The sequence below is a fragment of the Manis javanica genome, chromosome 3 (genome assembly GCF_040802235.1).
Source record: "Manis javanica isolate MJ-LG chromosome 3, MJ_LKY, whole genome shotgun sequence".
Classification (NCBI taxonomy): Eukaryota; Metazoa; Chordata; class Mammalia; order Pholidota; family Manidae; genus Manis; species Manis javanica.
In genome coordinates, this window is record NC_133158.1 from 152646641 (window position 1) to 152667825 (window position 21185).

The 21185-nt window shown below is 39.0% G+C and overlaps 1 long non-coding RNA gene across 4 annotated transcripts in view; it reads right to left on the reverse strand.

Annotated features, from left to right (window-relative positions):
• LOC118970490 (uncharacterized) overlaps positions 1 to 21185 on the reverse strand; it is a 200721-nt gene that overhangs the window by 119970 nt on the left and 59566 nt on the right. For 3 of the 4 annotated variants that reach the window (XR_012129443.1, XR_012129440.1, XR_012129441.1), the window contains exon 3: positions 7954 to 8594. The exons of the other annotated variant lie outside the window; for it this stretch is intronic. This is a non-coding gene — a long non-coding RNA (uncharacterized lncRNA). The remainder of the gene's footprint in view (positions 1 to 7953; positions 8595 to 21185) is intronic. 4 annotated transcript variants of the gene reach the window in all.

Here is a 21185-nt window from a genome sequence, read left to right on the forward strand (position 1 = left end):
TGCTGAGGCTGTATGGATTTGGAACTAAGGGATGGATAGGGACAATGGCTATGTTGATGAGGCAAAGGTCTTGGACAAGGCGGAAAGATCCGTTGGTTTTTTTAACAGCTAATATGGGGGTATGTCTTTGAGATCTAGGACTGAGAAGTGGGATGCTGAGGCTGTATGGATTTGGAACTAAGGGATGGATAGGGACAATGGCTATGTTGATGAGGCAAAGGTCTTGGACAAGGCGGAAAGATCCGTTGGTTTTTTTAACAGCTAATATGGGGGTATTAAATGGGGAGTGAGTGGGTCTGCTTGAATGATGGGTTGGAGGCCTATGAGGGCTGAAGTGGTTAGGGGGTATTGGGCCTGACAGATATACTGAGAGGGGTCACATAATTTGATAGAGGCAGGGGGACATAGGGCCACGGAGGGGCTTATAATGTCCCAAACTTTGGGATTTACAGGGTGTATGAGGGCAGAACCGGAGCTTTCATTGGGTAGAGGGGGGTTGTCGGCTATGAGGGCCATCAGAAAGGGAGTACTGGGGGCTGTGGGAGTGGATATAGTTATGGAAACATGGAGGAGGGAAAGGATGTCTCGTCCTAGTAAAGGGATGGGACACTGGGGCATAACCAGGAAGGAGTGGGAGAAAGGTATGGGATTGTCTTGGATTGTGCATAAAAGGGTGGGTGGGGGGTTTAATGGGAAAATCTGTTTACCTCCTACTCTGACTATAGGAGTAATGGCTGGCGTGGTAGGGCCCCGGTATTCTCACAAGACTGAGAAGGTGGCTCTTGTATCTAGGAGGAAGGAGATGGGGCGACCGTCTACTGTTAAAGTAACCCTGGGCTCCTGTTTGGTGATGGAAATGGTCGGGCGAGAAGCCCCCAGGCCCCATCAATCTTCTTCTGCCATCCCCACTACGGCGGGCTTAGGATGGGGGTTGTTCGTCCAGCCTCCCCTTCGGGTGGTTGGGCAATCAGACCCCCAGTGGCCCTTTTTGTGGCATCTGGGGCATGGGGTGGTTGGAGATCTGGGGGAGGGGCACGCCCTTGACCAATGTCCCTCTTTTCTGCACTTGAAACAAGCTCTTGGGGGGGGGCTTGTCTGTAGAGGGGCGCCCAGGTTGTGGTTTTATCAGCTGGGCCAACATTTGGAAGTTGGCCTGATCAGCCTTTTGTTTACGGCATTCTTTCTCCTCCTCCCGCTTATGGAAGACTTTAAAGGCCACTGTTAGGATCTCAGTCTGTGGGTGGTAGCGGGGCCCTGTTCTAACTTTTTGAGTTTAGCTTTAATGTTGGGGTAGCCTTGAGCTAGGAAGTATGTCATAAGGACATGTCTTCCTTCAGGTGTTTCTGGGTCCAGGCTGGTATACTGTAATAGGGCTTGAGTGAGTCTGTCTAAGAACTCGGAGGGGATTTCATCTCTCTTTTGAATTATGTCTTGGAGCTTTTGAAAATTGACTACTTTACAAGCTGCCCTTTTTCAGACCTGCTATTAAGCAGGAGGCAAAAATATCTCGAGAGCGGAGACTCATGGCGGTGTTATAATTTCAGTGTGGGTCTTGTTTGGGGACAGCAGTGGGGCCAGAGGGATAGGTGGGGTCAGTCCTGTGGGTTTCAGTAGCCTGCATTTGGACGAAGTCCTAAACTCGTCTACGCTCTTCAGGGAGGAGAGTATTGGCCAGGAGCATGAAAATGTCATGATGTGTGAGGCTGTAAGACTGGAGGGTCTATTGAAACTCCCTGATGTATGTCATGGGATCAGTGGAAAAGGAACTTAGGCGTTTCTCTAGTTAGGCTAAATCTCTTAAGGAGAAAGGGACGTGAATGCACACGATGCCTTCGGATCTTGCTACCTCCCGGAGGGGGGCGATAATTTTGGGAGGCTCTCGGGACTGAGTCTGAGGGGGACTGAAGGGTTCTGGCTCAGTCTGTGGGGGAGTGACGCGGTCTAGCCGTGCCTAGTCGAGCAGGTCCTGAAGTGCAGAAGGGGGGCAAAGAAAATAAAGAAAGATAGAATCGGACCCACATGTCGCCAGCTAGCAGCCCAGCTGCTTGCCTCTGCTGCTTTAGTTGGGCTTGAACTCATGACTCTGAGGTTAAGAGTCCCATGCTCTACTGAGCTACAGCAGGGCTCCAGTTAATTGCTTATGGAATGCGTTGTTTTCTATTCCTGCCACATCGGCAAGTGGGGGAAGGGCATAGCTAGAAGCAGGGGCGGTGTTTCTACACATCTTCAAGGTCTCCCTATTTTCAGAGTGAGGAGTCTTGGCAAGATATGTTTTTGTGGACAGATAACTTCTAAGGACTGCACCAGTTGTTCTCTAGCTTGTGCTTTCCCATGCTGCGTTCAGACATGGGGGGAGGTGCTTTCCCATTCTCTCTACAAACATGTGAGAAGACAAAGGCGGTCCCTAACAGGGGAGAAACAGGTGATGAGGGCAAAGATGGAGGAGGCCCCTAGGACCTAGTTAAAGGGGGGCTGAAAGGCTCAGGCTTAATCTGCAGGGAATGAAGGTGGAGGAGGTGAGATGGGGGAGGAGATGGTTGGGGAGGAAGGGAGAAGGGCTGTTGTAGGAGAAGAAGGGGAAGGGAGTGAACAGGAGGCTTCTGCGGGGGTGGCGTCTTGCAGGCTAGGAGAACTTGGGAGGGGGCGGGGAGAGGAGGAGGCGGAAAACTTCGATATAGGGAATCTCCTTCCATTTTTTCAGGCGCTGGCAGTAGTTAAAAAGATCGCGAGTGATGTTAGGATCAAGAGTTCCCCCTGCAGGCCATTGGTTTTTATTGTCTAGGGGGTATGTCGGCCAATCTTGGGAGCAATATTTACGGAGAAGTTTTGGTTTTATATCAGGCATCAGGGAGAAGGTAGCCAGATGCTTAAGCAGGCATTCAAGAGGTGAACTTTCAGGGAGGGATGAGGAGGCTCCCATGGCTAAAGGACAGAGAAGGAGACAAACAGGGGAAGACGAACGGAGATCCTCGGACTGGAAGCAGACCACAAGGAGACAAAGGGCGTCCCCAATGATCCTTGGTGGTCTGCGGAAACTCGTATACGAGTCGGAATTTCTTGGGAAGTGTGGGTCGTCACCCAGACTTCCCTAAGAAGGCAGAGTGCCGGAGTCTCGAGGTACCTAGTGCTAGGCTTTTTCGGCGGATGGAGCAGAAGGAGGAGGGGGGGAAAGGGAGCGTTCTCATCCAAAAGGAGTCACCTCGTTTATGGCTGTTGGAGGGGGGTGCCTGAGAGTCGGCCGCAGCCGTGAAGGCCTGAGGCGGGGAGAGTTCCCTCCTCATCCCCGAGCGTCAGGGCTTTGCTGGATGATCACGGTCAATGGCACTGCGATAGCTCAGAGAAGAGTGGCCCACCCCAGGGAAATTTTGCTTAAAAAGTTTCAGCACTGATGGAAGGGACGGTGAATGCATTTATGACTGTCGGAGGAGGGGCCTGAGGGTCCGCCGCAGCCGTAAGGGCTTGAGGCGGGGATTTATGGCTGTCGGAGGAGGGGCCTGAGGGTCTGCCGCAGCTGTGAAGGCCTGAGGTGGGGAGAGTTCCCTCCTCATCCCCGAGCATCAGGGCCTTGCCGGACGATCACGGTCAATGGCACTGTGATAGCTCGGGGAAGAGTGGCCCACTCCGGGGGGAAAACTTACCTAAAGGCCAGAGAGGAGTGGTGAGTGTGATGAGCCAGCGCCGGAAAAAGAGGACGAGGGCAAGCTGCTGCTGGTGTCGGGGGAAGACAGGGCCCAGTTGGGGTGTCCCGTCTCCCGGGTTTCAGCACCAATGAAAGGAAAGGAGCGACACATAGCAGCAATTCACCGGAGAGTTCTGCTTTATTAGGGAAAGGTGCTGGGTTATATAGGAGGGGGCATGAATTGATTGAGGTGTCACTTCTACGGGGCTGGTGGCTGTTGGCTAGGTGCTGGGATTGGGAGGGGGGCGAGAGGTGATTGGGCTTCAGGTGGCGCCGGCGGGAACTGAGGACCCCGAAGAGAAGCCGGAAGTTTGCCATCTTACTGGTGGGGACCCTTCACAAACTATATTAAAAATTTACTAAAATGACTATCTTAAAGTAAGACTCTCAATGTAAGGAAATAGATAAAGTGTACAAGCCAAAAAAAAAACAAAGAGTTTTTTTCTGCCAAGATATTTCCAGAATTTTTGCATATTTCATCAAAAAATTTATAAAAAAGAAAAATGCATTGCAAAATTCTTCATCTCTCCAGACCTTTATGGCTTCTTATACATTCTTCCAGGCCAAGCTTAAGTGCCATTTTCCCAACAAGCCTTCCTTAAATAGCAAAATATGATCCCTCTCACCTATTTAGCATCTTATCTCTAGCTGGAACTTAGCACCTTCACCCTTGTATTCTCCTTACCCAGGTGTAGGTCACCATGCCTTCTAGATACTTAACTCTAAAGGCAATTTCTACTATGGTTCCTCTTTTTTCCTTCACAGCTTTGAGCATGCCTTGCAACTGGAAATAAATACTAGTTAAGGAGCCATGTTTAGTATCTGATAAAAATGAATTTCAATAGTAAAATACATGAAACTTTTAATCATTTTTTACAAAGAATATTCGGGGCATACTGAGACATTCAGATTTATTAAATCTCTGTTGTGATTGCCTGACAGAGGAAATAATGTGTTCCCACTGCATAAGTAAATTACAAGAAAATTTACTAAACTACTGTATATTTGCTGGTGCATTATTCCAATATATATTTTTGTTTTAGTTAAATATTCTGACACCTTTGGGGTGAGAAATGTGTGTTTTCATGTTTTCCCAGTCAACAGCACATGATGACCAACCCAGAGCAGATTATCACGTCACATCACCTCTACCAGTAGAGCCCACACTGGCCTCCCTGCCTCCAGTCCCCTCCCTCTGCATTCCATTCTGCTACCAAATGAATGTTCCTAATGTCCTATTTTCTCTATACTGTGACTCTTCCCAGAAACCTACAGTGACTCTCCATTGACCATAATATAAATCAGAACGCCCTGAGAGTCTAGCATTCAAATCCAAATTTAACCTCAATATTCCTAATGACACCCATTGCCTATTTCTTTTCTAATGAAAACATTCTGTCCTTCAAATCGATCCACTCCCTATCTCACTGATGTATCTTACATTTCCCTGATTCTGTCTCCATTTGTAGGATGGAATACTCTTCCTTTTTTTTTTGAGTGAATGAAAATTTATCAGAGTTCATTTTAGTCTGAATATGAATTCAGTGATTACAACATTTTTCCAAACAATATAAGGCACTCTATGTTCTTAAAATATGTCAATCTTATAAGACATTGATCTCTTACAGAAAAACAAAGTGTTGAGATTTTTTTAAACACAGTGTATCCCACTTATTGAGAGCCATTAATTATGAATACAATTTCTGAGGCAAAATTCTTGCCCTCATGAAAAGTTATCTCAGTATCATTCTCTACCCTGATAAGTACTGTGTGCACAAATTACAGTTGCATACTACCCTGATTAACAAGAGTCAATCCATGCCCATCTCATAAACATAAATAGTCAGCTGTCTCTCAGATTTCTTTGGAAAAAATAATCAAAAGAAGATTGGAAGTAATAAAATCTTGACTCATGAAATTGAAATTAGGCCCAGTGTTGGCCCAACACTCTCTTTAACTTATCTGGGTCACAGATGCCTGGCCTGCAGTCTTCCTGCACGCCTTCCTCTGTACTGGAAGTTCAGACTCAGTTTGCATGAATGCACGTGCCAAAGGGTTGTTTTTTTTTTGAGAGGGCATCTCTCATATTTATTGATCAAATGGTTGTTAACAACAATAAAATTCTGTATAGGAGAGTCAATGCTCAATGCACAATCATTAATCCATCTCAAGCCTAATTCTCATCAGTCTCCAATCTTCTGAAGCATGTATAGGGGGGTCAATGCTCAATGCGCTATCATTAATCTATCTCAAGCCTAATTCTCGTCAGTCTCCAATCTTCTGAAGCATAACGAACAAGTTCTTACATGGTGAACAAATTCTTACATAGTGAATAAGTTCTTACATGATGAACAGTACAAGGGCATTCATCACAGAAACTTTCGGTTTTGATCACGCATTATGAACTATAAACAATCAGGTCAAATAAGAATATTCGTTTGATTTTTATACTTGATTTATATGTGGATCCCACATTTCTCCCTTTATTATTATTATTATTATTATTATTTTTATTTTTAATAAAATGCTGAAGTGGTAGGTAGATGCAAGATAAAGGTAGAAAACATAGTTTAGTGTTGTAAGAGAGCAATTGTAGATGATCATGTGTGTGCCTGTAGACTATGTGCTAATCCGAGCTAGACAAGGGCAATAGAACATCCTCGGATGCAGAAGCTTTCTCTCAAAACAGGGGGCGGTGAGGTTCTAAGCTTCACCACTGTTGTTCCCCAATTTCTCACCTGATGGCCCCCCTGCGACTGTGCCTGTCTTAGGTTGTTCCTCCCTTGAGGAATCTTACCCGTCTCTGGCTAACCAGTCATCTTCCGGGGCCACACAGGGAAATGTAAAGTTGGTAAGTGAGAGAAAAGCCATATTGTTTGAAAAGGTTAGCTTTTCACTTCTTTGCAGATTTATGCCCTGTGGCTTCTATGCCCAGCACTTGTCTCGAGGTATCTTTACCACCTGGAGGAATTATGATGCTCGGTAAATTTGATATGAGGCACGAATTCTATTTAAGGGTTGTAATTAGGAAGGAAGAAGAAAAGCTATAGAGGTAGCATATGGAAGAAAACATGGGAGGATTGATTATTTCTTTGACGTATCTTCTTGTAGAGTACCTTAAGCATGTATAGGTTTTAAACTACTAACTAACTTGCGCACACATACTAACATAATAGGAATATGGTGACACAAACTAAGCAAATCTATAATTACCAGCCATCTCCAATGAACCCAAGAAAACCAGTTAGGCACCCTAGGCATTTGTGAAAATTTGTCTATGATATGATGGATATTGTCCAACTGTACTTGAACAGTCTGAGAGAAATCAGACAAATTAAAGCAACCCATTTCTGGGATCTGTTCACATCCCATATGTTCTTTTAACTGTAGATAGTCTATAGTCATAAGATTTTGGAGCGCTACAACTTGCACCCCTCCCAACTCCTGGTTGAGTTCCAACAGTACAGATCCGGTCAAATTCGTTGTCTCACTGTATGCACATGCTAGCCTAGACATTTCCCTCCTCATTCCAGTGGCAAGTCCAGGAAATGGTGGGATGGACACAGCCCCAACCTCAGCATTGCCTGGAATCCTGTGGAGGCTTTTTGATAATTATCCCCCAGCACGAGTCCTCCAGAGAGTGCTGATGCCGGAAGCTCCTCCTCATATCGTATCTTAGTTCATTTTCTGGGTAGCCAAGCTAGGCCTTGATCTTCTGCATAAAAACAAACAGACCCTTTGCTCACACTTTGACATGCCCTCTATACCACTGTGTAGAACTCATTGGAGGTCAGCACACAGGAACTGCTTTTTTTTCTTTTTTTATTAAGAGAAAGGAATATTATCAGAAAAGAGTACCTCCATAGCAAATCATCTGACACCCTTTAAGTGATCAAAATTAAGGATATTCAAAGCATGCATTAATCTTTGATTTACCAATAGTTTTATACTATCAAGGAGTAATCCCCCTTTTCTTTCTTTCTTTCTTTTTTTTTCCTTTTTTTTAAATCTTTAATCTACACTTACATGAAGAATACTATGTTTACTATGCTCTCCCCTATACCAAGTCCCCCCTAAAAACCACATTACAGTCACTGTCCATCAGCATAGCAAAATGTTGTAGAATCACTACTTGTCCTCTCTGTGTTGTACAGCCCTCCCTCCCCTTTCTCCCTCCCCCCTCTATGCATGCTAATCTTAATACCCCCTTTCTTCTTCCCCCCCCTTATCCCTCCCTGCCCACCCATCCTCCCCAGTTCCTTTCCCTTTGGTACCTGTTAGTCCATTTTTGGATTCTGTAATTCCGCTGCTGTTTTGTTCCTTCAGTTTTTCCTTTGTTCTTATACTCCTCAGATGAGTGAAATCATTTGGTATTTCTCTTTCTCTGCCTGGCTTATTTCACTGAGCATAATACTCTCCAGCTCCATCCATGTTGCTGCAAATGGTAGGATATTCCCTCTTCTTATGGCTGAGTAGGGAATACTCTTCCTTTTGTAAGCATCTGAATCTTACCCATTCTTCAAGAACAAAATCCAAGCCAACTCTGCCATGCTAACACTATGGTCAGGAATATTGCCTCCCTTCTCGTGTGTTTTCCTGTGGAGCCATGCGAAACTTATCTTATTCCATTTTATCTTCTTTTACTTGAGGTGTGATTTTGATGTATATCAAAATGTTTGGACTCCACTTACTGTCATCTTTCAAAGGTTTCACTCAGGGACTATTCCAATAATGCTCACATTGCTTGAAATATTTCAGGGCCTCTTCTCTGGTCACCATACCCTCACCCACACAAGAAAGTCAGCTGTTTATTTTATAAACTCTTCTGGTTTTTATAAAAGTGGGGGGGAAAATTACCCAACCTGAACATCCTTCCTCTTTCCCCGAGTCAGCTTCCAATAATTTTTGGCTGTTTCTAAAAAATAAAATAAAAATGTCTTTCAAAGGGAAAAAATTGGCCACCATTAAGGACATTTTATAAAAGTGCACCATGATTTCTAAAACCATACACTCCTAGCCATGATTAGAAAAGAAAACTCTTCCTTTACATGAATGGATAAATTAATAACTAAGGTCAGGTTTTTAGGAACAAAAGTTCAGATCACCATGCAAAGTCCTTTATAGTTCATTTGCTTCGCTTTTGGCCTCGGCTTAGACAGTGGTTTTTTCATCAAAAACCTTTTTCCAACTGGCATGAAAGGTAAAACATTCTGTAATATTTCAGAGATGGTGAAAATAATAAGAGAGCACACAGCACTGCCTGAAGTTGCAGACAAATGTGGTTGCAAGTCCTTCTTAATTGGCCAAAAGAGCAATGGAGATCTTTACAATGCAAGGGCTTACTACAGATTTCCTCTGCATCCCTGCCACTTCCAAATGCAGCACAAGTGTTCTGTGGTCAGCTGGGTTGAACATATTATATATCATACACCTGTGTATGTCTGCATGAAGGTCACTGTCTAGCACATCTTCAGACAGAAAATTAATGGCAGCACATCTGCATTAAATAAAACCTAACTTCATTGCCTTTCTCGGAAGGGCTGTGGGAAGAGAATATGCTTCTAACACCATTTCCATTGGCTTCCATGTGTGGAAACCAGGACTCTTCCAGCTTTTAAATATTCTCCAACTCTATGAAAGCCAAAATAGCAAGAGCTCCCTGCATTTTCCACAAAACTTTATTGAATAAAATCTAACAAAAAAGTCTTTTTGATTATCTCTGGCTTTCCAAAGAAAATACATTAAATGTATGTGTCATTTCTTTGTAATTAATTTATTTACGTAACTATAGGTAGAACTTAAATGAAAACTTTTTTATGATTCCTGCATCTTGTGTTCCCAGTATTACTGGTAGGAAGAAATTATAATAAAATTGAGAAATAACAATAATGTAAAAATCATTAAGGAAACTCATACTTCTGCATTGGTTTCATTTTGCGTGTTTTTATTCCTAGCACTCTCTCTCCCCTTACCCTACTTTGTTATTTCTCCATTGCACTTACCTGGCAGTATTGTATATATTCCTTTGTTTTATCTGCTTATAGTTGGTCTGTCCCTCACTAGGATAGACCCATGAGGGCTGGCAGTTTATCTTCCTCACCACATTCCTAACTATAAAACAGTGCAGGTAGGTCCTCAGTAAAAATGTACTGAAGTCATGGGTGATTTTCTTAATTCATAGTAAGGCCTAATTAACCTGAACTTGTAGTCCATATCAGAAACTCAGCTATAATCTTATAATTACAATTCCTAACTGAGTATGCCTGCAATTATACAGAAACATTTGTGTATATGCATTTCATGATTTAATGAAATAAAAGATTCTCTGAAGAGCATATAAATGACCAAGAGGACAGAGAGCTATTGCTAAAGGGAAAAAATATATATTTGAAGAGCAAGTACCAGCAGTGGCAGGAAACATGTGGAACTGAGACATGGGGAGAACCTGACAAAGTGGTTACTGGCTGCAGGAGAGAGAGGACACAGGAGATTTGTCTGTGTACCCTTGTCTCAGTATTCCCCAGTGACATTTTCCTGGAGAGTGGGGACCAGACTATCAGGGTGGACATACATAGAAGTGAATTAAAAAATCCTAGAACACAATTTTATATACTCAGATGAGTTCCCTTCATTGTTACTAACACATGCATCAAATTAAAGCACTGAGAATATCTGAGAGGGTAGGAAGCCCCAAATCCTCACTTACAGAATCTGAAAACTTAGTTTACATTAACTATTTCTCTATTTCACCCCACACTATAATTCACTTACTGTTTTCTGGGACTTTTAACCTTATGTCTTTAAAGCTTGAATTTGTTCTGGCCAAAATGCTGCCACAGGAATTTTGGCAAATGTTAACAAGAAAAATAATTCAGAAAGTCTCAGTTTGAAATCAAATCCATAATCCTATATGAGCAATAAAAACTAGAAAATCTAAGTTGATGTCCAGAAAACAAATTAACCTTTCAAGCACTGCAAGTAGAGAAAATCAGCTACTTTCTTTAAGGAAGTAAAGCATCACCTTAGTTCAATCCAGACCAAAACTTAAACTTTTCAACAAGAATCCAAACTTCCATATCAGTTCCTAAAACAAGATGATGGTAATCCAGTGCTGCCACAGCAAAAGTGTGACTTTCAGAGGTGAATTCTCTGGTTGTGCCTCAGGAGAAAATTCTGACCTGAATCGCAGCCTGCACATAGGTCTGGGGCAACTTGAATGGAGGAATCATGTTTCATTCATCTTTATACAACCTTAGTGTGTAGGACATAAAGGCATTTCATGGATGGCGAATGAATGAATGAATGCCCGTAAGTCATGGGTTTTTCTATATTAACACTATTAAAATAAATTCCCTCAACTATTTGCCTTACTAAAACAAATGCTTTAAAACAAGATATAGAATGGGACTTGAATGTATGTTGACTCTTTTTGCCTTCCCAGGGAATTGCTATCATTTTAGTTCAATCATCTATACCTTTAAATCACCTCAGTGCACACTGAACCATCCTCAGGGAAAAATGGGGCTTGATGTATTCCCATGTTATCTCATTCTCTTTGTGAATAGTTTCACTGGGTTTCCTTATTTTTGTTTTCCCTTTCCCTTATAATGTTTCATTGGATATTTGGGCTAATAACAGAAGACCCTCAAGTCAACTTTACGGAACAAGGACATCTTTTATTTCATCTTTATTCTGTCTAATAGGTTGGGCAGCTTTCATACTTGGTTGATTAAGCACTTCAGTGGTGTTATCAAGGACCCAGATATTTTGCATCTTTCTACAAGGAAATCATCAAGGTCAGCTTGGTGAGACATCAACGGTAGTTACAGAAGCTATATGCACAAAGAGGTAAACACACTCTGAAAAGAAAACTTTTTCACGATCACTGACAGCAGGCTTATTCTCATTATTCATTGCACTTATCTGCTTTATTGTTTTATTGGCCCTGAATAAGTCATATTTCTAATCTAATTATATGTTCCGTATTTTTCTGGTAATAATACTTGACTGTTTTTTTCCTTGTCGTCAGTTTTTGTTACCTCAGGAAGCTTTGATATTTCCTGGTGTTACTTAGTAAGTGACAGAATTTAGCCTTGAAACTGGACACCTTCCTAACATTAGTGACAAAATACCAGCAAGGTTAAAGAAAAAGAAAGGAAATATCCTCTTTCATTGTAGCAAAAGAAAAGCAGCTGTTATTTCGCATCATAGTGTCCGTGTTAAAGTGAGTTCTAACAAAGGAATTTTATAGCATAGCTGGACTTCAGCAATTGTATATTATTAAGAAAAAGTCTTTCATTTCTGAAGTTTTTATAATTCTGATTGATTGGCTAACTTCATAAGTTGTCCTCATCATGGTATCTAAATTGGCATAACTGTTTTCTAAAATGCATAAATGTTTGTGAGTTTGTCAGGTCACGAGAGGTTAATCGACATTTTCTTCACCCACATGCATGGAGATAAAAACAAATAAAACATATGAGTCTTCGGATATCTTATTTGTAAAAAACAGAAAAAGAAAGAAACTATTTCCAAACAAAACCTGGAAAAATTTGTCAACAATAAACCCAAATTAAAGTAAAGACAAAAGTGAGTTCTTCAGGCAGAAGAAAAATAATCCCAGAATAATAAGGAAATGCAGAAGGAATGGAGACCAATGGAGAAGTAAACAAGAATATGGGCAAACATATGTGACTAGTGACTATATAGAAAAATAGCAATGGTATTTGTATGAGGTTTATATATGAAATTTAAAATGCATGTAGGAATAACAAAATGTGAGCAGGAGTAAAAAAAATTGTAAGGTTCTAATACTGTTTGGGAAGTAGTAAAAGCACCAGTTTATGTAAGAGTTGGCCCATTGAGATATAGTGCAAATCTTATATGTAATTTGGAATGTTCTAGTAGTCATATTAGAAAAGGCAAAATGAAATCAGTAGAGTAAATTTTAATATAAACAAAAAATAATTTTGACATATAATCAGTTCGATTATGTAAAATCAATTATGTAAAAAAATTTGTACATAATTTCTTACACTAAATCTGCCATGTTAAGTGTATATTTTATACTTAACAGCAAATCTCAGTTCAAACTAACCACATTTCAAGTGCTCTATAGCCACATGTGGCTAGTGGCTACCCTATTGGACAAAATAATATTAGACTCTAGTAAGTCAAAGAAATAGCTTGCAATCTTTACAGTAATCACTAAAAGTACTAAAAGTAGAGTGCTATAAAATCAAGTGTAAAAATGGGAAAGATGGGATGTTAAATACAATTAGTAGAGTAAGAAACACTGACAGTACCCTGCCGCCCCTTTCGCTGCCCAGTGTGCCTGTTCTCCAGCTGTTCCGAGTGTTCCCTACTGATGCCGCAGGTTCCCTTACCTGGAGATTTGCCCTTACCGAAGAGGAACCAGCTCCCCCAGGAGGTTATGCTCCCAACCCCACTAGGACAACGACGACTGGCTCAGGGCAAAAAAAGGCTAGCACCCTTGGCAGAAAGTTGTTCCAGCTCTGGGGTACAGTTCAAACTGCAAAGTTCCCATGGGGTGACCCACACCGTAGCGCAGCTCTTTTCCCTGCCCTATACTGCATCCTTTACTCTTTTCTTTTCAAAAGCATTGCTTCAATAAATGAAGTGCGTCCAAATCCCCATCTCAGGCTCTGTTTCTAGAAAACTTAACCTAAGACTGGTTGATCTAAAGAAAGCAAAAAGGAGAGAAAAATGAACAGAAAACAAAATGAGATAAATAAAACAAATATTAATATAGTAGATATAAAACCAAATATTTCAGCAACTAAAAATACAAATGATGTCAATATTTTAGTTAAAAGATAGACTGTGAGACAATAAAAATATTTTAAGGCTAGATGCCATTTATGAGAAAGAAACACATCTTATATATAAGACCCAGCAAGATACGCCATACAAACACTTGCCAAAGAAAACTGGTTTTGCTGCACTCATGTTGGATAAGATCTACTTTAAAGAAAGAAACATTCTTAGAGATGAAAAGGATTTTCTCATAAAAATAAAAGGGTCCATCCACAACAAAGATATAAAAATTCCATTTTTTAGACCTACTAAAATAGCATCATAGTATGTAAAACAAAAATTGACAGATTTTGAAAAGAGGAATATACAAATCCATGTTCAAAGAGGGATGACTTAATACATCTTTTTAATAATGAAACAAACATCCAGAAAATTAGGAAGGTTATAGATCTGACCAACACAATATACTGTTTTGTTAAAATATACCAAAGAATGAGTACATAATTTTAGTGAGTGTACATAGAACATTTACAAAGATTTATAACTTAAATTTATAAATTAGAGAGGCAGAAAGTTTGAAAATCAATTGTTTAGGTATATATGTCAAGAAGGAAGAAAAAGACACCAAATTAAATTAGAAAACACAAAGCAGAAACATATTGGGGGTCAAAAAGCTAAACTTAACAAATTTCAAAGGATCCCAACAATTCAAATACACTATTTGATCAGACTAGAATATATCCATAAATCAATAACTAAATTAAATATAAAATCCTCAAATGTCTAGAAATTAGCAACACATTTCTATGTAATGAGTCAAATGTGAATAATGTATATTAAAATATTTGAACTGAATGATAATTGAAATATATTTCCAGACATAAAATTTAGCTATTGCTGTGTTTACAGGGAAATTTATAACTTAAATTTATAAATTAGGGCAGCAAAAAGTTTGAATATCAACTGTTTAGGTATACAACTCAAGAAGGAAGAAAAAGACACTAAATTGAATTCAAGAAATAAAAGGCAGAAAAATATAATGAGAATAAAGACAATAAACAAAAAAAAGATAAAAATAGATGTAGTCAACATACATGCAATAGAAAAATCCATGAATCAAAAAGTAGATTATTTGGAAAGAACAGTGAGTTGATAGTTTTCTAGCAAGACTAAACAATGAAAAACAGAGAAGCCACAAATAACACCAGGGACCAAACAGCGATCATTACTATGGGTTTCAATAGGTGTAGAAAAAATATTGATAAAATGTAAGAGCATAGGGGGAAAAACAAACCTCTAGGCAAACTAGGATTAAAAGGGATTTTCTGTAGCAAAAATTATTCACCCAAAATTGAAAATTAGTAATAGAAGGGAATTGCCTTAAAGAATATTTATAAAAAACTAACAAAAATCATACCTCAGTATGAAATATTGTACACTTCCCCTTGGCTTTGGGAATAGGTGTGAAAAGTTTGCCCACTACCATCACTATTTGTATTCAACATTGTGTTGCAAATCCTATTCAGTATAATAAGGATAGATGATAGATAGATAGATAGAGATACATACATACATACATACATAGGCATAGATAGGTAGTTGAATAGATGAATAATGGTGATATATTTGTGCAGTAGAATACTATACTGCAATGATAAGTAACAAACTAGTACTACATAAAATAGTATGAATCAATCTCATGAACATGTGATGAGCTAAAGAAGCCAGACACATAAAAGTCTATACTGTAAGATTTGATTCATACAAAGGCCAAAATTTTGCAGAAGTACACTAGTGGTAATAGAAATCAGGGTTCTATTTAGCTTGGTGGCAATAGCCACTAGGAAGAAGACAAGTGGGACTCTCAGGATTGGATTAGTGCTCCATTTTTTATCTAATTATTGGTTACGTGGGTTTGCACTTAGAATTTGTGCTCTTTTTTCTCTCTCTTTCTGATATTTTAATATGATATTTATTTAGAAACAAAAATTTAGACCTATTAGATGTACTTGGGTCTTTCTAGAAGCCAATGAAAATACCTGTTTGCTATGGAAGGCAGACTGAATTTTATGAAACAATCTATTCAATTATTATTTGTTCCATATACATTTTAGAAATGTAATTTAGGGACATCTTGTGTTGATCAAAATAATAGCTGTATTGTACAAATGCAGCTACCATTTAATCACTGAAATATAGACAATTGAGAAAGCTTTAAACTTGTTTATAAAAGACTTTAGATAACATTTTAAATCATTATTATTTCTCAGCCTGGGAGGCTGGTCTTCAAAAGTCTAGAAAAGACTTTTCTAGTAGTGAAAACAAAAGATGTATAGTTTGGATCTATTACCTGGTGGAGAAAACAGAAATCTTTGGGGTGTGAATAAAATTAGGTAAATCATTCTATAATGGGAACCCCAACACCCATTCAGAAATCCCATTTTGTCTTAGATACCAGAAGACACAATGAAGCAACAGTCCTCGAGACACTGTTTTATAGTCACAGTGAGCACAAAAGGAAATAGTTTAAAATAATTTTTTCCATTTTTGTTTTACTGGAGATCATTGTACGTTACAATAAGTCTGTAGAGGCTTGTGGGATGAACAGAGAGTGGGAGAGTGGGAGAACTGTTGCTTTCTGTTGAAACAGTGGGGTCTAATTTGAATGGGGTTTCTGATTTACCTTCCACATTACATCACTTCCAGTTGTATAAAATTTATATTTACTAAGCACCACAAAAATATTGTGGCAGGCTTCCTTTGCCCTTAGTCTAACATAAAAACCACTGAGTTAAACGTTTGGTTTAACCTAGAGACATAACAGTCCATTTCTATGCACTGAAAAAGATGCATGAATGTGCATTTGAAAATATGAACTGTTTTTTTCTTTTAACAAATCTGTTTCTGCCTAAACCAAGACAAATTATATAATAAAAGTTTTTACGGCTATAAGATTTTCCCTCTCCCCTCTTTCCTTCTCTCCCTCTTTTTTTCTATCAAAAAAATCTGATCTTACAAAAGGCAGAACTGGAATTTAGATGGCATGGGAAGAAAGCAGACAAATGATACCATAAATTTAGAGCTTGCTATTGGAAAGCAGTCTGGTATAAACAAATGAAGAATGCTGTTATGGATCGAATTGGGCAATTTAGCTTTTTTTTCTCCAAAGTACAAAGGATGTCAGAGTGGGAAAAGCAGTAAGTCATGTCTAGAAATTGAATCACAATAAAGTATTCACACAATCAGTTTCATTTTAGATAAATATTTTAGAGAGAATTTAGTGTTTTAGACAGAATTTTTTTTTTTTCTCTAAAATCTTAAAACCCCTGGAGGTCCTTTGTTGAATGATTAGTGAGTGCTTATGTAAGTGATGTGGTAAAGAATGATCTTGAGTCACAACAAACTGTGATAGGCTTTATTATAAAATATTAAAATCATTCAATAAATATTCATACATTGTATATATACAACACATTGCTACTAATTTTTTTAGTCAATTATCTTTTAGAATAACTAAACTAAGAAAAATAAATGTTAATTTACCTTCATTTTTACCATTTCAAACTTTTTAAATTTCTTTGTGTTGATCCAAGTTTCTGTTACCATGGTCCTCCTGCCTAAAGAACCTCCTTTAACATTTCTTATAGGGAAAGTTTGTTGACAATGGATTCTCTTGCTTTTCCTTGTCCACGAAGTCTTCATATTTCTCATTCATAGATTAACTGGGCACTAATTCTGGGGTGATCTTTTTTTCTTTCAGCCCTTCAAAAGATAACACGCCAGAATCCTCAGGCTTAGTTTCTAATAAGAAGTCTGCTCTAATTCTTGCTTTTGTTCCTCTGTATATAATATCTTCTGGATTTTGTCTTTATCATTGGTTTTCAACAGTTTAAATAAGATGTGTCTTGGTGTTTTCTTCTTCCCTCCCACGTTCTTCCTTCTACCTCCCTGTCCCCCTCTCTCTTCCCCCATCCCCCTTCCTCCCTTCCTTCTTTCCTTCCTCCCTCCCTTCCTTCTTAGTATTTATACCCCTGAGTGATCTATCAGCTTTTTGGATGTATCGCTTAAATATCTCATTATGTGTGTGGGGGGGAAGAATGCTCAGCCACTACATTTTCAAATATTTATTTTCCCCATTCTCCCTTTTTTCATTCTAGGATTCCAATCGTTCACGTATTAGACCATTTGACATTGTCCCACAGCTCTTGGATGTTCTGTATTGTTTTCACTCTTTGTGTTTTAGTTGGAATAATTACTTTTTTAAAAAATTGTAGTTGACATACAGCATTATATTCATTTCAGGTGTACAACATAGTGATTCTATATATAAGTTACTCTTTGATCAACAGGACAAATCTAGCTATGATCTGTCACCAAACAAAGCTGTTACATATTATTAACTATAATCCCTATACTGTACATTGTATCTCTGTTTCTTACTATTTTATAGAAGGAATTTGTAACTTTTACTCCCTTTCCCCTGTTTTGCCAATCCCTCCCCATCTCTCTCTCCTCTGGTAGCCACCAAATTGTTCTCTGTATCTATGAGACTGTTTCTAGGGTTTTTTGTTTTTTTTTAGATTCCACATATAAATGAGGTCATACAGTATTTGTCTTTCTCTGTCTGACTTATTTAACCTAGTATAATACCCTCTAGGTCCATCTATGTTGCAAAAGGCAAAATATCATTCTTTTTTATGGCTGAGTAATATTCCATTGTATACATACCACATCTTCTTTATCCATTCATCTATCAATAGATGATAGATATTGGGTTGCTTCTACATCTTGGCTATAATAAATAATTCTGTAATGAACATAGGGGTGCATATACCTTTTTGAATTAGTGTGTTTGTTTTCTTTGGATAAATAGTCAGAAGTGGAATTGCTAGATTGTATGATAACTTTACTTTTACCTTTTTTGAGGAACCTCCATAATGTTTTCCACAGTGGCTGTAGCATTTTGCATTCCCATCAACAGTGTACAACAGTTCCCCTTTCTCTACATCCTCACCAACACTTGTGACTTCTTGTAATTTTATAATAGCCATTATAACAGGTCATTTCAAATGGTGGCTTTGATTTGCACTTTCTGATGATGAGTGATGTTGAGTATGTTTTCATGGATCTGTTGGCCACCTGTATGTCTTCTTTGTAAAAATATCTGTTCAGATCCTCTTCCCATTTTCTAATTGGATTATTTAGTTGTTCAACATTGAGCTGTATGAGTTCCTTACATATTTTGAATATTAACCCATTATTGGTTATATCATTTTCAAATATCTTCTTGCATTCAGCAGGTTGCCTTTTTGTTTTGTTGATGGTTTCATTCAGTGTACAAAAAACATTTTAGTTTCCTGTATTCCCATTTGTTTACTTTTTCTTTGTTGCCCTTACCTGAGGAAACAGACCCCCAAACATATTGCTTAAACTGATGTCCAAGATCTTACTGCCTATATTTTCTTTTAGGTGTTGTATGGTTTCCTGTCTTTCACTTGGTCAGTTTGAATAATTTTTTTGGACTCATCTTTACCTTTGTTTCTATATCTTTATTTCTGACAATTCCATTTCATACTTTCTTACAGTCTCCATTTCTCTGTTAAAATTTCCCATATGTTCTTGTATGCCAGCCATATTTCACATTAAATCCTTTAATACATTAATCATACATGTTATTTCTTTTAATACCCTGCCTAATAGCACCAATATCTGGTTTCCTCAGATTATATTGCCTCTTGACAAAAGGCTGTTTTCCCTTGCATTTTGGTATATCTCATAATCTTTGGTTGAAACTGGATATCATGTGTGGGAAAATAAAGACTGCATATATAGCATTTATGCCTGGAATTGGGCATACCTCTTCTTCTACCACACATTTAATGTGAGGAATTGAGTCAAACTCATCGAGTTGAATGAGGTTTGGTTGTTAGTTCTATGTTTACTTTTAACATATGACTAACTTCAGATTCCTCTAACATTATCTTGCTTACAGTGGGGGTAGAGTTTCCAAAGGATATTTTTCAATGTTCCACTTCACTCTCAAGTTTTGTCTTCTCTGAACCTGAACCTGAAGTCTCTTTTTTTCTTCCTACCCTCACCCCCACTGTGATGACTGCTATTACTTGCTAGTCAATGCTAGCTTGTCTGGTGGCAAAGGATGGGCATATTCTCTACTTCCTCCTTTATCCTCAGTCCTAAGTAAGACCAGTCCTTGTGTGTCTCACAGAAAGGGCTTTCTCTGTAATTCTATCCTTCAACCAGCTCTAGTAAACCACTAGTGGTCTGAGCCAAGGACAATTCCCTGTCCCTCAGGAATAAAAGTTTTCTTTTCTCTGTTCCCTTCCCTGCAAATGAAAAGCATATGAGCGACATTCAGAAGGTAGAAAAGAGACAGAACGTATTCTTGCTTTGGAAATGCTGTGGCTGACCAGCAGCAGTGGCTTGCTGAAGCTCTCAAACTGCATACCACCTTCTTCAGCTTGGGGACTGTGAGGTAGCTATGACATCAGTAGTAGCTTCCTACTCTTCCCAGTAATCTCCTTAGTCACCATATAAACTTATTTTCTGGCTGAAACATTTTAAGTATAGGCAAATATTATTTTATTGCACTTCACTTTTTGTGCTTTGCAGATATTGCATTTTTTACAAATTGAAGATGGTAGCAACCTTGCATTGAGGAAGTCTATCTGCACAATTTTCCCAACAGCATTTGCTCACTTTTTGTCTGTGTCACATTTTGCTAATTCTCATGATATTCAGACTCTTTTTTTAGTGTTATGGGGATCTGTGATCAGTGATCTTTTATGTTACTATCGTAACTGTTTTGGGCATTACACCCATATAAGCCAGTGAACTTAACTGATAAATGCTTGAGTGTTCTCACAGGTCCACTGACTGGCTATTCCCTCATCTCTCTCCTTCTCCTTGGACTTCCCTATTCCCTGAGACATAATATTGAAAATAGGTCAATTAATAACCTACACTGATCTCAGTGTTCAAATGAAAGGAACAGTCACACTTCTCTCACTTCATAACAAAAGCTAGAAATGATTAAGCTTACTGAGGAAGGAATGTCAAAAGGCCAAACCTGGACCTCTTGCACCAAACATTTAGCCAAATAGTGAATGGAAAGGAAAAGTTCTTAAAGGAAATTAAAAGTGCTACTGCAGTGAACACATGAATGATAAGAAAACAAGACAGCCACTGCCAATATGCAAAAATTTTTAGTGGTGTTGAAGATCCAATCAGCACAACATTCCCTTAAGCCAAAGCCTGATCCAGAGCAAGGCCGTAATTCTCTTCAGGTCTGTGAAGGCTGAGAGAGGTAAGGAAGGTGTAGAAGAAATCTTGGACACTAGCAGGGGTTGATTCATGAGGTTTAAGGAAAGATACCATCTCCATAACATACAAATGCAAGGTAAGTTGACAAGTGCTGATGTAGAAGCCACAGCAAGTTATCCAGAAGATCTAGCTAAGATAATTCAGTGTAAATGAAACAGCCTTATACTGGAAAAAGATGCTACCTAGCACTTTCCCAGCTAGAGAAAAACCAATGCCTGGCTTCCAAGCTTCAAGGGACAGGCTGACTCTTGCCAGGGGCTAATGCAGCTGGTGACTTTAAGTTGAAGCAAATGCACATTTACCATTCCAAAAGTCACAGGGTCCTGAAGAGTCATGCTCAGTCGACTCTGCCTGTGCTCTGCAAATGGAACAACAAAGCCTGGATGAC